The sequence below is a fragment of the Cardiocondyla obscurior genome, unplaced genomic scaffold (genome assembly GCF_019399895.1).
Source record: "Cardiocondyla obscurior isolate alpha-2009 unplaced genomic scaffold, Cobs3.1 scaffold64_0_109653, whole genome shotgun sequence".
In the NCBI taxonomy this organism is placed as follows: domain Eukaryota; kingdom Metazoa; phylum Arthropoda; class Insecta; order Hymenoptera; family Formicidae; genus Cardiocondyla; species Cardiocondyla obscurior.
In genome coordinates this window covers 77,501-82,500 of record NW_027228810.1, presented here as the reverse complement: position 1 = coordinate 82,500, position 5,000 = coordinate 77,501, and the positions used below count along the sequence as shown (strand labels likewise).

The 5,000-nt window shown below is 59.4% G+C and overlaps 1 non-coding gene and 1 pseudogene across 1 annotated transcript; both read right to left on the bottom strand.

Moving 5' to 3' along the window:
• The window catches only part of LOC139112914 (large subunit ribosomal RNA), a 5,348-nt pseudogene extending 2,783 nt beyond the window's left edge, over window positions 1–2,565 (bottom strand).
• Window positions 2,566–3,952: 1,387 nt separating this feature from the next.
• Window positions 3,953–4,107, bottom strand: LOC139112919 (5.8S ribosomal RNA). Its single transcript, XR_011547526.1, has one exon. It is a non-coding gene; the product is annotated as a 5.8S ribosomal RNA (ribosomal RNA).
• Window positions 4,108–5,000: the final 893 nt, after the last annotated feature.

Sequence of the window (5,000 nt, the reverse complement as noted above, 5' to 3'; positions counted from 1 at the left end):
GCGAGAACGCCGATAGTTCACCTCGCCCAGGCCCGGCACGTCAGCCAGACCCGCTTCCCGACCAAGCCCGACACGCCCCGCTCCTCAGAGCCAATCCTTATTCCGAAGTTACGGATCCAATTTGCCGACTTCCCTTACCTACATTAGTCTATCGACTAGAGGCTCTTTACCTTGGAGACCTGCTGCGGATATGGGTACGAACCGGCGCGACACCTCCACGTGGCCCTCTCCTGGATTTTCAAGGTCCGAGGGGAAGATCCGGACACCGCCGCAACTGCGGTGCTCTTCGCGTTCCAAACCCTATCTCCCTGCTAGAGGTTTCCAGGGAACTCGAACGCTTATACAGAAAAGAAAACTCTTCCCGGATCTCCCGACGGCGTCTCCAGGTCATTTTGGGTTACCCCGACGAACACTCTTACGAGGGCCCGAATTGTATGCGGTTCCGCTGCCGGGTTCCGGAATAGGAACCGGATTCCCTTTCGCCCGACGGGCGTGTGTCAAAGTTCACTCACCGCGCGCGACGGCACACTCGCGTGTGCGCGCGCTTTTTGTGTGCGCGAGACTTTTCTGCGACAACGAGAGTATCGTACGCCGTCATTGACATAGGATTTCTCCTAGGGCTTAGGATCGACTGACTCGTGTGCAACGGCTGTTCACACGAAACCCTTCTCCACGTCAGTCCTCCAGGGCCTCGCTGGAGTATTTGCTACTACCACCAAGATCTGCACCGACGGCGGCTCCAGGCAGGCTCGCGCCCAGACCCTTCTGCGCACACCGTCGCGACCCTCCTACTCGTCAGGGCTTCGTGGCGGCCTGTAAGCTCCGGGCGAGGAGTTACCCACGCCCTGCCCACGGCCGCCCCACTTGCCGCTGACGGCAGAGTATAGGCTCGACGCTTCAGCGCCATCCATTTTCAGGGCTAGTTGCTTCGGCAGGTGAGTTGTTACACACTCCTTAGCGGATTCCGACTTCCATGGCCACCGTCCTGCTGTCTTAAGCAACCAACGCCTTTCATGGTGTCCCATGAGCGTCGAGTTGGGCGCCTTAACTCTGCGTTTGGTTCATCCCACAGCGCCAGTTCTGCTTACCAAAAATGGCCCACTTGGCACTCTGATCCGAGATGCTCGTGGCTTCATAGTTCAAGAAAGCCAGAGATCTCACCCATTTAAAGTTTGAGAATAGGTTGAGGTCGTTTCGGCCCCAAGGCCTCTAATCATTCGCTTTACCAGATGAGACTCGCGCGCGTTCCGTGCGGAACGGCCGAGTGCCAGCTATCCTGAGGGAAACTTCGGAGGGAACCAGCTACTAGATGGTTCGATTAGTCTTTCGCCCCTATACCCAGTTCCGACGATCGATTTGCACGTCAGAATCGCTACGGACCTCCATCAGGGTTTCCCCTGACTTCGTCCTGACCAGGCATAGTTCACCATCTTTCGGGTCCCAACGTGTACGCTCTGGGTGCGCCTCTTCTCGCAATGAGAACGAGACGCCCCGGGAGTGCGGAGCCGCATCGCGACGCGGCCCATCCTCCCTCGGTCGACAACCAGGGCCGACCTTCACTTTCATTACGCCTTTAGGTATCGCTGATCCCAATGACTCGCGTACATGTTAGACTCCTTGGTCCGTGTTTCAAGACGGGTCCTAAGAGTACCCAAAGCAGTAGCGTCGCCGACCGGTATCGGTCCCCGAGTTGCCCCGGGGAACGTTTGCAGGCCTGTCGAAGGTTAACCGTACGACCAACAGCGGGCCAGGACCGGTGACGGCGCTAGGTCCGTAAGCCTCCGTGTACCGTGGCGCGCGCTTGCGACGGCCTCGACGCACTCCCGCGTGTGTGAGAGCTGCGGCCTGATACCTTGCGTGTACCGCCGGGCAGCCGGCCGGGCGACCGAGGGTTTGACGGCGTGCCGTGTTACCGGCGACGCGTCAGACACCGCACCCGGGCCGTAGACCGACACCCAGCGGGTCGCGACGTTCTACTAGGGGAGAAGTGCACGACGACGAAAACGCCGGACATCGGCGCGCGGCAGCGTGCCCGCGCGCGAGCCGTGAGGCCCCGCGGGCATCGCCCACCGACGCGAAGCCAGCGTCGCTGACGATGAATCTCCCCGTTCGATCTTTTGGGTTTCTTAGGTTTACCCCTGAACGGTTTCACGTACTCTTGAACTCTCTCTTCAAAGTTCTTTTCAACTTTCCCTCACGGTACTTGTTCGCTATCGGTCTCGTGGTCGTATTTAGCCTTAGATGGAGTTTACCACCCACTTAGAGCTGCACTCTCAAGCAACCCGACTCTAAGGAGAGATCCTCCCGAGACGCGCACCGGTCGCTACGGGCCTGGCACCCTCTGCGGGTAAGTGGCCCCATTCAAGATGGACTTGGACGCGACGCGGCACCTCGGGATAAGCGGACCCTCCCAAACACCACATTTCCCTGCGGCGGAACCGCGGGATTCGGTGCTGGGCTCTTTCCTGTTCGCTCGCCGCTACTAAGGAAATCCTGGTTAGTTTCTTTTCCTCCGCTTAATAATATGCTTAAATTCAGCGGGTGATCTCGCCTGCTCTGAGGTCGTCAAAAGAAATTGTCGTGAGGCTGTACTATATATATATAATACGAAGAAGGCGAGACGACGACGACGACGACGCGAGAGAAAAGAGAAACGCAACGCGGCGAAACGCCGCGCGCGAGCGCTTGGTTAGACTACGCCGCGTGCCCCGGTCAAGAGCTGCTACCATACATAGCGCTTTCGTGGACTCGGGAACACGCGCGGTCGACCCGCGCGCGATCTCTCACCTCGCACACACTTTTGCTGCGCAGGGGGCGATCGGTGCACGCAAAATATTTGAAAGAAGAGACGAAGGGAAAATGAGAAAACGAACGAGGCATAGAGAACAACCGCGAGAGCGTGGTGGTCTTTCGTCGACGTTGCGTCAACCGCGCCGCGATCCGCGCGCCCGCGCGCGCCAACCAACCGACCACGACGACAACTGGCCAGCCAGCCCGACGCGAACGTCGGAGGCCGGTTTGCGCGTCGTGGTGGCGTCGGCAACGCGACTGCGGCGGCGGCCGGCAGCAGCTGCAGCGGCGACGACCACTCTCTCTCTCTTATAATACGGTCAGGTTCTCTCGTATCTTTGCTTCGTCGTATATATCTCTAAAATCCCTCCTCTCGAGTTTCCTTTGCGTTGGCGGCGGTAAAGCGACGATATGCGCTCTGTGCAGAAGGAGAACGAGGAGGCGCGCGATTATCTCGCGGCCTCTATTCTCCTCTCCGATCTTCATTCGAAGAAGGAGAGGAAAACTCAAACTCGGTTCTCCGCGCTCCTTATGAACTACTTCTCCGTGGATCAGCCTTGGATCCCGCGCGCGCCGCAAGCGGCACACAGGCCACCTTCCGGGAGTACAAGCGCGAACGAATTGTCGGCTTGTTTCACTCCGGGCGGCGGCGCGCGAGAGGCAGATCTACTCTTTTTCGTTCGGCGCGTATATACGTATAACGTATAAACTCCTTGCAAGAGCTCGCCACGTTTATCACCACCGCGCACGTCCTTCCCTCCCGTGCGTGTGTGCGTGCGTGCGTCTCTCTGCGATTCTCGATCGCATCTTTCGGTCGGTCGTCGTTCATTCGTTCGACCCTCAAACCTCGTTATTTCGGACGACGCCCAACGGGGGCGCGAGAGTACGCCGCCGTTCCGCGAGTATAGAGAGAGAGCGCGCAGAGAGCGCGAGAGCCTTCGTAAAACCCTGATGGAATCCAGCAACTCGCCGCGTGGATAGCGTGCGTAGTGTGCCTGATACCCCGGGGAAGGCGTCATCGACGACTCCTCGCTTCTCTTCTCTTTTCTCGTGGATGCGGGTATAACTCTCTCGCCGGCCGCCGCGATCGGGCGAACGTCCAACGAATCGCTCGTACGCGGCCGTCGAAACGGCGCGCGCAAGCAGTTTGTCTTCGATAAAACGACCCTCAGCCAGGCGTGGTCCGGGAATTGTATCCGTGGACCGCAATGTGCGTTCGAAATGTCGATGTTCATGTGTCCTGCAGTTCACAAGTTGACGCGCAATTAGCTGCGTTCTTCATCGACCCACGAGCCAAGTGATCCACCGTTCAGGGTAATCGTTCCTTCGCGCACCAAGTACGCTCTATCAAGGAATAGACAACAATGTGCGTCTTCTTCGTTTTGGCCCTTCGATCAGCCTGGCCGCGCGTCCGAGCACGCGCGGACCGCCGCCCCTGTTACGGGGGCTACGGCACAATAATGGAGAGAGAGGGAGACGTCGGTTGTCGGCGCGGTGCGAAAACCAAGAGGTTGCGTCTCTCGCGAAGCGAGAGCCGGGGCGGAACTCTTTGAAAAACCATCGGGGTCGAAAATGACTAGCATATTCGACGAACCCTTCAGCGCGCGCGATCGCGCGCGCGCGGGACCGGAGGAAGAGCAGCGGCGAGAATCGTCGCACTCTCCACTCCTCGCCCGGCGCGCACGACGACGCGGCAGCATAGGTTACCACCGGTACGCGGCGCATTCGCGCGCACCGCAACGCGTCCGAATCGCGGAGATAGAGGCAGCGCGCGAGCGCGCCTCCGTAGTCTCCTTCTCACCGATCCTGATCCGCGAGCGGGCGCGCATATAGATGCACCTTCGCGCTCCTCCTGGATTCGCACAACGAGACCAACCGGCCGCGCTAGCCCCGGCTAAGGGGCGCGCTGAGCGCGGTGGTCCGCGCAACGGGTCGTTCGAAGCGCGCGAGAGACAGAGAGTCGGAGAATCTCCGCAGGAAACGAGAGAGAGAGAGAATGCAAAGAGCGTAATACGGCAATGCGTACAACTCTCGAATCTCTTCTTCTCCACAATATGCCCGGGGTCCTCTCTCGCTTTGAGCTCTCGAGATCTCGACACACTCGTCCCGACCGACAATCCTCTCTTATACGACGGCGACGAATGCGGCGCACACCGCAGCACGCCACCGTTGGCGGCGTGTGAGCGCGCACGCGGTCGTTGCGTCGCATA